Below are 11,699 nucleotides of genomic sequence, written 5' to 3'. Positions count from 1 at the left end.
TTCTCTGTTAACAGACTATTTTCAAAGTCTGTCAAGCTGCCGGAAGAAGTAATGCCCTTCCTTTAGCCCTTTTTAGCCAAGATCATCCTGCAAACCTTGTCTCCCTCATCTTAAACACTCCCATTTCTCCCTAGGAAGCCTTATTCTCCTCTTTGGTGCTCAACTCATGCTGACCTTGCTCCCATGCCACAATCTCCTCATGCTAAGCTAAAACTTTATCTGTAAGCAAGCATAAATTACCTATAAGCAGCCATCATTTTCGTTGGTGAAGATAACCAGAACACTTTCTAAGGCTTTACTGCCCTTTCGAAGTGCTTTTGGGGCTTAATTTTTGAACTCAGGCACAGGGGGCAATTCCAGTAATTTCTGCTTTTCGGCAGCCCAGCCCATTTGCAGCTGCCGGAAGAAAAGACCCCCACACTAAGAAACCAAGGTCTGAAGAAGTTACGTTTAGAATGAACAAGAGCTAAGGTTTTTAAATTTCTTAAAAAGGCTTGAGATCGTGGGAGAAGAAGGCAAAACGACGCCTGATGTTAACTAGCTAGTAACTGCCCATGAAGTCTAGTTCAGTGGGTTGACGTGGGCAAATTACAATGGAAGGAAAGTGGCGCACACAATTAATGGCCAAATCATTAAGTCTGCAACCGTTCCAAAACAATTCAGACTTAGGGGGCATTGTTTGGGCCTAATTTGGCACGCCCTGTCCAAAATCAAAAAGCCCATGTCAATTTTTGGCAGCCACCGAAGTTTACCTTAAATTTGGGCCAATTCTCGACACACCCAGCCCATTTTTATCAGAAAGGCCCATGAACAAAACATTTGGACTTTTTATCCACTGAGATTAAAAGAAACTAGCCCAGCCTTTTTTTAACACAATTAAATCTCTGCCCCAAAAGGCTCAAAGTCAGCAGATCTTTTCTAAAAACCCTCACGTGACTACCTGTCTTTGAAAAGTCAGAAATTTCAACTATCTCAGAAGAGTTGATAGGAAGTTAAGGAAGGCATGTATAAAAGGAAGACGTCTCTGAATCTTTGCAGCCAAAAAAGATCAATATCCCTTTCGCTATATAGAAAAATTCTACACCAGAGTAGATCTCATTTCCAAGGGATAAGCAGACTACATTTTCTAAAGAGATAAGTAGGGGGCAGGGAGTTGATCATCAGGAAAATCAAACTAACCATCATGGCAGATTGTACTCTTCCAAAGGGCAGTTAAAAGATTAAAAAGGGATTAGGTTTTCTTTCAGGAAAAGCAGGGAAGTGATCATCACAAAAACTAACTGTTGATAGCTTTTCTGCCAGAATAGATGAAATTCCCCTTTTTCTTGGCATTTAAAATAAAAGATCTTGCTTTTGGAAAATCTGCCGCCCATTATTAAAAGATTAGAAGCCCCCACTCCAACATTTTCTATAAATATGAGAGGAGGTGAACAGATCAAAGGACAGCCAAAAACTAAATCAAAACAGAAACTCTGAATATCACAATTGACAAACTCAAAATGATCACTTGATCTCAAAAGCCTTCAAACACTGAAGTAGCCAAAGCTCATTGAGCCACAAGAAACAAGTCAGCTATAATTCAAAATCTCCGATTTCAGTTCAGTTTAGAGAAACAATTCTACAAAGCGAGATTTCTCTCATTACAAATTTGTTGCAGCATAAGCCAAATCAAGCAGAGTCCAATTTTTTTTTCACAAATATGAAAACCTCAACAAATTTATGGAAAGCCTTGATTAAGCAGAACATGTACTATAGTGCAGTTCCAGCTCAGCAATCATCAAATCCAGCCACTTTTGTCCCTTCCAGACTTAAGAGGCTCCCATTATGCCCATTCAAAAAGCCTTCCAGGGCTTGAAATAGATTAAAGCTCTGCCAAACTCGAATGTTGCAATCGATTTACAGCTGAAGCTTGACAATTGAAAGTGTTGATGTTCCAATCCAGCACAGACAAGCCCAGTCTAGTCCGGATCAAAAGTAGTTATCCAGGAAGAAATTGAAGTCCAACGCTGTTTTGTCTCTTTTAGAGTTGGTCTTTTCTTTTTTGAGCTTTGTAAAAGGCAGTTCTGCCTGAAAATAGTTCACTTTCTTATCATTTATTCTGGCCAAAACTACAAGTTTTGTACTGTGAAAATTTGTGAAGTCTTCACTAGTCTGAGGCAAGAAAATAACTTACTTGGGAGATATGGGAGATATTCCTCACCCAAATTTACAATCACTTGTTTAGAAGTTAATAACTTGGGGTGCAAGTTATCTATCTTTAAGAAGTCTGCTAGGGTTTTTATTGCTAGCAGTGGCACGCTCATACACAAAAGAAAGTTGACTTGTTGACCATAAATGGTTTTCAAGCCAATGAGGAACTTTACCCTACCACCACAGGAACAAATTTAAAACGGGTGAACATTATCACACGCCAAAAAAATCCAACGCCGCATGTGATAAAGTACAACATAACCAAGTGAGCCCACACGCAGGAAAATCCAAAGCCACTTGTGGCTAGACCAAACTATGTCCTACACTGGTGGACTACTTTATCACATGCCGGATAATCCAACGCCACGTGTGATAAAGTACTAACATAACCAAATGAACCCACAAATAAAATCCTTACTAAATAATTAATCGACAAACTTCCATAATTACCACTTATAAATGCTCCCGAAACACATTGTAAAATTAAATCATATAAAAGCATTTTAATATCAACGTCAAGTACTAAACCACGAATAAACTAAATAAAAATCATTTCAACCAAAACTGAACGCTCAAAAAATCAATACCATAAATAATTTATTTACTTAACTCAAGCCATGTATAATCCTTCAAAACTGTTGTCAAACCAAACTCGAATATGCATAATATACCATTTAGAAAACTAATAACCATAAATCATCAATTCCATTAAACAACACAAATAATAATCACAATCCAAGAGTTTCATAAAACTATTTAGAACACAAATGTCCATTCACCTCGTAATAATCCTATCCGAAATTAAATTCTCAATTACAAATTTATGCAAATTTAACACATCCCAATGATATCATGGTTAAAACAATAACATTCAGCAAACTGAGTTCAAAATTAACAGGCATCAGCATAGACCGAAATCCAAATCCGTATACTCTAATAATAATAAAAATAGCATTAATAATAATAACAATAGCTATAGTAACCCCAGTAAATCCTAGATCACATTCTAAAAGTTGAGACTAGCTCGAGCATCCTCCCGCACACCGGCAACTCATCATACGTGCAGGCGACATTCATAACAATTCAAGGAAGGTACATATCCTGATGCAAAATTCCAATTTCCCAAAATAAACTTTTTCCATCTAATAAAATAACACCCATACTTCCTTGTTGAAAACCAAAATAAAAACATAATTAAGAAAACACCAAATCTAAACAAGCCCTTTCAATTTTATTAATATTCAAAACACTATTCATATACTTAGGAATACACATTCTCTGAAAATCCCATAAAACAAGATAATAAAATCCAAAACACTATATCTTACACAAAGTCACCATAATCCTTTATAAATAATATTAATGGCACTCATAATAATAGTAATAATAATAAGTAGTCCAAAAATTCCCATGATCACGTATCTCATCCTAAGAAATTCACTAGTTTGACTCAGATTACCCATAAATTTTAATATCCGTTCTCAAATCAATTCCACATACGTATAATATACCATTCAGTAACCCAGAACTCATAACCCATATTATTCATTTTCCAAGACTACCTTTTAAAACCAGCATCAATATCCAATGTACCCATAACCTAAACACATAGACATATATTTGAGTGTAAACATATAATCGACATTTAATTAGATCCTTACTGACACCAAACCCCTGTATCAAACCATAAGTGAATTATAATAACAACATATATATACAAACAGAAAGTCTTGTGTCACATGGTAATGGTTGAAACCGAAACGATAGCTCACTTTTATAACCTCATCAACCAAGATACCCATTACCAAAACAAATCAGTTTCCCACCAACACCACTACTATACCCAATATCACAACTTCAAAATAAATCCAAGTTTTCAACAATACGCTATAACCTCCTTTCAAAATCCAACATATTTATCAGTGGCGAACAATTCCAGTAATACTATCCGGTACTGTAAGGCCAAAATTGAAATATACACCCAAGCCCATAATTCCCAAAAACTTAACGTGTATACACAACCTTGGAAAGGTCCTAAAGCCATTCTAATTCATTCCCAAAAGATGAGACAGTCTCAAAAGACCTGTGGTCAACAGTTGGTCAAACTTCTTGTTTTTGTTCAACCGGACCCATGGGGCCCACGACCACCGATTTCTGATTCAAAAGTTCCTACAGTTTCAACAGCGTTTACCAAACATGTCATACAAGTTTGGTCCAGATAGAGAGGTAGGATCGCTCGCGATCGCACTATCGGACGGTCACCGTTTTACGCAAACTTTGAGTCGTTGAATTGGAGCATGCGGGACTCCAATTCTCGATCCACGAATTCCTACATGATCCTAGATATACCTAGATCAACATATATGGAAATGGAGTCAATCCAACGGTCTGAACATATCAAACCCGGATAACGTCTAATATACGTAAATCTGATCGACATTCAACCGATAACCAAATTCAAATTTGAGTATACCGTCATGCTTGGGACTACATGGGGACCATTTTAGGACTAAATGGACCACCTAAACATGGCCCACGCGTCGCCACACACTCCGACAGCGCTTGGGTGTCTTGGGAAAATTCCAGCGAACGGAAAATTCTCGAAACACCCATCAATACCTATACCTACGTAATCAGGAAAACTAGTGGAGGCCAGATGAGAAGGTTGACAGCCAAAAATAGTGGCCTGTTGTTTGTGGAGAGAGAGAGTGAGCGTGAAGTCATGAGGGGGAGAGAGAGAGAGAGAGAGAGAGAGAGAGAGAGAAAGAAAGATAGAGAGAGAGAGAAGAAGAGTTTTTAAAAGACCAACTTCAAGTTATTTACGGTTGTGCCACTACACTTTCGTTACAACTCTGATTTGAGCCCACTATGTGTCTACAAACTTGTGTCAATGCGCTCTACACAACGGTGTAATTCATTTCCCCAAAATCCTACAGGATTAAAAAGAGACCAAAATGACCCTATCCCCAAGGGCAAAATTGTAATTTCACAATTAATTAAATTAAATAATTTAAAGGGAGATTCACTATTATACCCAATATGGGGGCCCAAATTATAAAAATACCCTATATAAAATGGACTTTAGAAACACACCCAAAGTCTATTTACAACATAACAAAAAAGCTTTTAACTTCTTATAAATTACAAAACTGCCATCAATTTTTTAAAACAAGCCCAACCCCAAAATCTCATAAAAATACCCAAAGCACTCAATAGGGCATCAAAGTAATTTAATAATCAATATTAAATTCAATAAGGCTAGCTATCATTTTTTGGGTTTTTTTGGGGTTTGTTTATAGGAATTCAATTGTGTAGGGTTTATTTATAATATTAGTGCTAGAAATGGGTATATCACTAAATATCTCTAATTTAAATGGATAATTAGAATAAGGTCGGGGTGTTACAGCAAGTGTCAAATTAAGTATGGTATTCGCTCTAATATGCATCCGATTAACTCAATTAAAAGTGTAGATGGTGATGAAGCATCAAGATAATCAACCAAGTTACTAAGCACAATGATTAAGAATCCAACATCAAATAGCAATCAATAGATAGGTAAAATAAGAAAACTAGATTATCATACCAGGGCCACATCATGCCCTAGAAACAGAAAATTAGTTACACATAATCATAGAATTCGGCATAAGCCAAAACAAAAGGAAGAAAAAATAAAACTTAGCCAACTGCGGTACTCTTCCTACGTCGCCAATTTCTCTTAGTCTTTGCATGACTCCAAAGGAGTTGTTTCTCATCCTTAAATAAAACACCACATGTCTACTCCTATGGTATTTGGGCTTTTACAGTAGTCCAAAAATAAAGAAAAACCTAATTAAAACATAAATCCAAAATGGGTAAGTAATTGACTCTTCTTCCTACTTGGATTGGGATAACACGTCAGTTACTTTGCATACACGTCTAAGGTTGTTCCTCCTCCAAAACAATTTGGGAATTGTCTCATCTTTCTAGCCATATATTGCACGCCTTGAGGAAAATTCAGGAAAGTCTTCAAATAATCATTCTTCCACAACAGTATGCCCTCCCTGATCCTTATTGTGCAGGTCGTCAGGCTGCCCTCCCTGAGGGCCTAGCCTTTCATGAACATTTCTCTGCAGCTCCAGGCGGGCGCGGATGTCAAGTTGCAGGCCCAACCTTTCGCGCGCGTTAGTCCTTGAACTCAATCTAGACGGAAGACTTCATCTGCTCTAAGTCTGGCTTGCAGATGCTTGTGGCAAGCTGATCACGTTGTTGTCCCTCCCTTGTCTACTTACTCCTGCTCAACCTGCTTAGGACCTCTGGAACTGTCTGCTAGCGCTTTCATCCATCCTTCTCTCTTCGCCCTGTTGTCCAAAGCCAAATTTTTTAGCCAAGTTTATTTGGTTGAGGAGCTGCCTCACCAAGTTGTTTTCGTCGTCCATTCACCAAGTCAACTGATAGATTAAGGTCTAATTGACTTCGTGGACCAGAAGGAGAGAATTGTGTGGAGCTCAATTGTAAACATGCTAGGGTTTCGTTAGAGGTGTACGCGGGAGCATACGTCGAGCGTGGAGGCAATGGAGGAAATGATTAAAGTTGCTCCAAGATGGGGCCAAAGTTGATGTAGGCTATGAGTCCACCGTGATAGGAGGTTCCACCATGCTAGGCAGCGACACCATAATGATGGGCTTCAGATCTAATCGCGAGACCACGTGAGGGATTGCTAGATCTCGCCACAAGGTGGTGTGGCAACTAGGGCATGGTGGCGGATCCGTGAGGGGGCACGGTTGTTCCAACCATGGGGACTTGCAAGGTAGATCCAGCCGTGGGCCGTGATACGATACGATGACGACTGGGGCCTGTGCATTGATCTCGGCTATAGGACCGGCAGGTGGAACGGTGGCTGTGGTTTGAACTATGGCGGGGGCCATGGTGCAGCTAGAAAATATGGTGGCAGTAAGTAGTGGTTGCTGTTGTGCGGCAGTGTTGGGGATGTTTGGATTCGACAAGAACTGAGCCATCGCAATGATCTTGCTCCTCGTGTGTGTGCTTCTGGCCATGGTTGTTCGGATGGCTTTGATTTGAACGAAAAGATGGAGAAATTAATTCCTTTGATTCAAGAGCACGCTTTGAGTATTGTAGGGACTTTTTCGTTCCGGCAGCTACTATGGGCCTGGGCTGCCGTAAATAGCAAAATGGATGAAATTGCCCCTTGAGCCTGAGTTTGAAGATTAAGCCCCAAGAATGCTTCGAAAGGACAGTAGGGCCTTAGGAAACACCTTGGTTACCTTCACCAACAAAAGTAACAATAGCTTACAAATAAATTATTGGCTTGGCATGAGAAGTTTGTGGCATGGGAGTTGAGCATTCATGAGTTTAGCATGGAGAGAGAAATGGCTGTGATTTCCTATGAGAAACAGAGTTTTTAAGGCATAGGGGAAGGGATTTGTTGAGGAGAGAGAGAGGGAGAGAAATGAGGGCAATGGGTGTTTTTCCGACAGCTTGACAGAGGCTCTATCAAGTGTTAGAACAGCCTACCAAGAGGGAAAACTAAGGAGGATGAAGATGAACTGAGCGCGAAATTGCTGGGTTTGGAAGTAAGAGAGAAAGCTTGCTCTCTGGTTGTGATTGTGGCTAGTGGTGAAGTATTGGGTGTTTTGGGTAATTTTCCAATAGCCTGAGAAAAGCTATATCAGACTCTGGAATGGCTTGCCATAAGAGAAAATGGGAGAAGATGGATGAATAGGGCACGAAATTGCAGAGTTTCAGAGATGAGAGATGAAGCTTGCTCTCTAGATGTGTGTTTTGATGATAGGTAGGAAATGCCTCTTTTTATAGGCGCTGGAAGCTATTATTTTCCAAGAAACCCTAATGGTTTCTATCCAATTTGGCCAAGTCTTTCCCTTCCTTTCTCCCCTCATCCCTTCAATCATCCTATTTTTGTGAAATCCACTCTGCCCATTTGCATAAAATCAGGGATTTTTGGGAGCTCAATGCTCTTTCCCGCAGCTGCTTCAGAACTCCCATTTTCAGCCATCTCCTTCTTTTCCTTTCTTCCCTTTTTTTATGGCCAGGTCTGACGAGGGAAAGAGAATGGGTATGCATGCTAGTTCAAAGGGTGATCTGCGCTCCAATATCCCTTGGTCCTTTGGAAGTTTTTGCTACAAACTTGTTCCTCCCATGTGCTGGAACTTCCCAGCAGCTTACACACATGGATATTTTGGCTTTCATCATGGCTTTTGTTTTCAGCTAGGTGCTGGAGATTTTGCATATATTTTCTTGGTTGCTTGGACCTTTCTATGGTGATGTGCTAGTTCACTAAAGGGATGGGCCAACTTCCCAAAGTGATGGGCTATCTTTTCTAATGTAATGGGCAAATTTCTCTCCTTTATGCTTACCCACATATTTGGGCTCAAGAAATGGGCTTGAGTTTCGGGGCTCCCAAGCAACCCAAAACTTCCATTTCTGGCTCATCAATGGGCCTCATGAAAACTCGTAATCATCCATACTACAACCCACTTAACAAGGCTCAGGCATTCGCGTGGCTTGGGCCCACTTAAGCTTGTAGTGTGGCGTGTTGCTTATTTGCTTGGCGTGGCATGTGTGCAAGCGCATATGACGAACTTTCGTGTGCCCAAATCGGGTTTCTTCTCGATAAGGTATCGCATTGAGCCGAGAATTTATTTGGGCCAAACCGTGGATTTTTTGGGCCTCAACAAGTATAACTCGTGCTCTCAATGAAAGCATTAATGTTTGTGCAAAAATCCTCGTGGGTGAATATTCGCTTAGGGATTCACTACTACAAATAGTTAAAAAGACAACGTTAAATACACAACGGTTGGCTTCGAAACCGTTGTAGTTGTTTCTTCCACAACGGTTATTACACAACCGTTGTTAAAAGGGGTTTTTAAGCATTGTGGTGTAGGGTATGTGTTTTCCTGATTTTATTTCACAACTTTCCACAATGGTTTTCGTTTGAACTGTTGTAATTGAAGCCTTAAAAAAAACACGGGGTGAACAGTAATTCAATATTTTTTCTTAAGCCTCGATAGTTCTCTCTTCTATCTCTTGTCTCTCCCGTCTGCCTCTCTCCACGGTCTTGTTCTTCCCACCATTGCCTTCACCACGGCCATAGACAGAGAGACTCTGTCTCTTGCATCTCCCTCTCTCCATGCTCTCCCTCTCCCGTCTCTTTCTTTCTCCTCCCTTCTTCTAGGTCAGAGGGATTTGGGTTTTAATTTTAGGGTTATTGATTTGGGGTTACTGATTTGGGTTTTATCTAACCATTTGGGTGTTGGCTTGCGGTTGCTCTACCTCGATCAACAAAGGTAAAGAAAAAAAAAAATTAGAGTTTCAATTTGTTTCGACACTGTTGTGATTTTGGTGTTAACCATCTCTCTTTGTTTCCTTTGTAGATGCTTAGCTTTGTCATCTCTCTTGCCCTCTACGGCTGTTGCACTCACTCTGAAGCTTTGATAGGTAAGAAATCTTGAGTGCTTTTCTTTCATAAGAACTCTGGCCAGTCCCCTTTCTCAGTCCCCTTTCTTTCATAAGAACTCTGTGGTTTGCGAATTTGAAGGTGGGGTTCAGATAATCTCAGTTGAGTCTTGCTAATGTTGCAGCTATTTCATATGTGTATTTTAATTTCATTTGAGATCTGTCTGTCTCTTTTTTAAATTTTGGGTTCTCTTTCTTGATCCATGGTATGTCTCAAATTGTCTTTGTATTCTCTGTTTATGTTTCTCTTGTTTTCCCTTTGTTTCCTTGTTTCCTTGTTTCTCAATCACGATGGCTGCCTCCTCTCATATGAATTTTATGTTTTGCCCCTTCCTTTACTCGATTCATATATGACCAATGCCTCATATCTTATTTAACCAAGTCAATTTTGATCCCCATCGACATGAATTTGCCTTCTTCTCTTGATTTGAGACCATACCTTATTTTTAATTAATTAATTATTTGTGTTTCTCAAATGTGGTTATTTTGCTTTGTTGCTTTCGTTCTTTGAATTTTTATAATGTCAAATAAAATAAAAATCTTGAAATTCTTCTGTTTGCAATCGTTTATAATGATATTGATATAGATGAGTCAACAGTCAAACGGCAAAGGGGCTTAGTTGGCCATAGTTAAATGTGACCTTGAAACAGAAAATATTATTTGGAATATAGCCTGCTATATGTGGAATTTGGAGTTGTCAATAATGGACGTTTTAGCTATCCCGTGACATTTCAACTACACTTTTTGAGGTGACTTCATTTCCCCCACTCCTTTCTTTTTTCTTTTTTCTTTTTCTTTTTTCCATTAATCGATAATTTACTGTTAAGTTTTCAGACTGACATGGGCTTCCTAAACCCCAAAATTTACAACCCAAAAAATAATACATTCCTAATTTCCTTGCCTCCCTCTCTAATAATCCCCATAAGATTTACAGTTTACAATTGTTGGTACTTTTGCAGAGATTGTTGTGTAGTTTTTAGCCTAAAAATACAAACCAAAAAGTGGAGAAGTGGCTGCAGAGATAGTTGTTTCCTGAGCCACGCCGCTCCTGTTTATTGCTTTGCTCCTCATGAGCCTTCAAACCCTTAACTTGAGTTGAGAGTTGAGATCTTCAGCCCTCCTTTGGACTTGGGCTCCAAAACTGAAAAGTATTTGCAGCCCTTGAGTTGAGAGTTGATATCACTCTTGCTTTGCATTCAAACAGAGGTATAGTCTTCAAACCTTGAATTCAGTTTTGGTCTCTTTTTCTGCATTTGAATATTTGTGCCATTTCTGGATTTTTTGTATGACGTTTTCTGCAATATTGATAAAACTAAATAAAAATATAGTTTGGTGATTATTGAAAACTGATGGGTATATTTTATATTATATATTTAACCTCATTCTTAGTATATTTTGGTTAATATTTTGGAAGAATTTTGATACTTTGAATTATATTTTCAATATAGGACTTTTGATTTCCTCTGGAGCAAAACGTAATCAAATGGACAAATTTTGGAGTAATTCCAGTTGGAGGACGTTCGTGAGCCACTTAGCATGATCGTATCAAAATTTCAGATTTTTCTACCAAGCGGTTATTTTCTGGCGATAAAATAAAGGAGCAGTGCCCGGTGCTGGAATAGTGATATTTTGGGCTTTTATTGCATTTTTAGAGCCCAAAATGACCTCGGATGGGTTCGTGGCCTTCTGAAGAAGTGTTCAGAATATTTTTATCTTTAAAACAAGCTATCTTGGGCCAGATTTGGAGGAGATTTGAGGCTAAAACGTGGCTGGGCAGATTGTAGGCAAATTCTCCTAATCCAATTTGGACTTTATTTCCTAGTATTATTTTATTTTACTTAGTTTCCTTGTGGGGATAGAAAAGTTGTACATTGGCAGCTAGGTTTTAAGGGGTATTTAAGCTCTTTCTCACAACAATTTTAAGGACTTCTTTTTGGCTCTGGAACGTAGAGAGCAATTGCTAGGGTTTTGGGTTTTCAGCGACTTTCAAGTGTTTTCATTCTTATTCATTTGAATGATATTTTCTTTGATTTTAATTA

The 11,699-nt window shown here is 39.0% G+C and overlaps 1 long non-coding RNA gene across 2 annotated transcripts; it reads left to right on the top strand.

Annotated features, from left to right (window-relative positions):
- The first annotated feature begins 9,200 nt into the window (after positions 1 to 9,200).
- On the top strand, positions 9,201 to 11,699 carry LOC117612898. 2 transcript variants are annotated; one of them, XR_004583587.1, is made up of 4 exons: positions 9,201 to 9,491; positions 9,579 to 9,642; positions 10,620 to 10,866; positions 11,109 to 11,699. It is a non-coding gene; the product is annotated as an uncharacterized LOC117612898 (long non-coding RNA). The 2 variants fall into 2 exon arrangements; XR_004583586.1 differs by having other exon boundaries at positions 10,620 to 11,699.

Source organism: Prunus dulcis, unplaced genomic scaffold (assembly GCF_902201215.1).
Source record: "Prunus dulcis unplaced genomic scaffold, ALMONDv2, whole genome shotgun sequence".
Lineage (NCBI taxonomy): Eukaryota > Viridiplantae > Streptophyta > Magnoliopsida > Rosales > Rosaceae > Prunus > Prunus dulcis.
The sequence above is the reverse complement of the archived record's forward strand: the minus strand, read 5'-3'. Positions and strand labels throughout refer to the sequence as shown.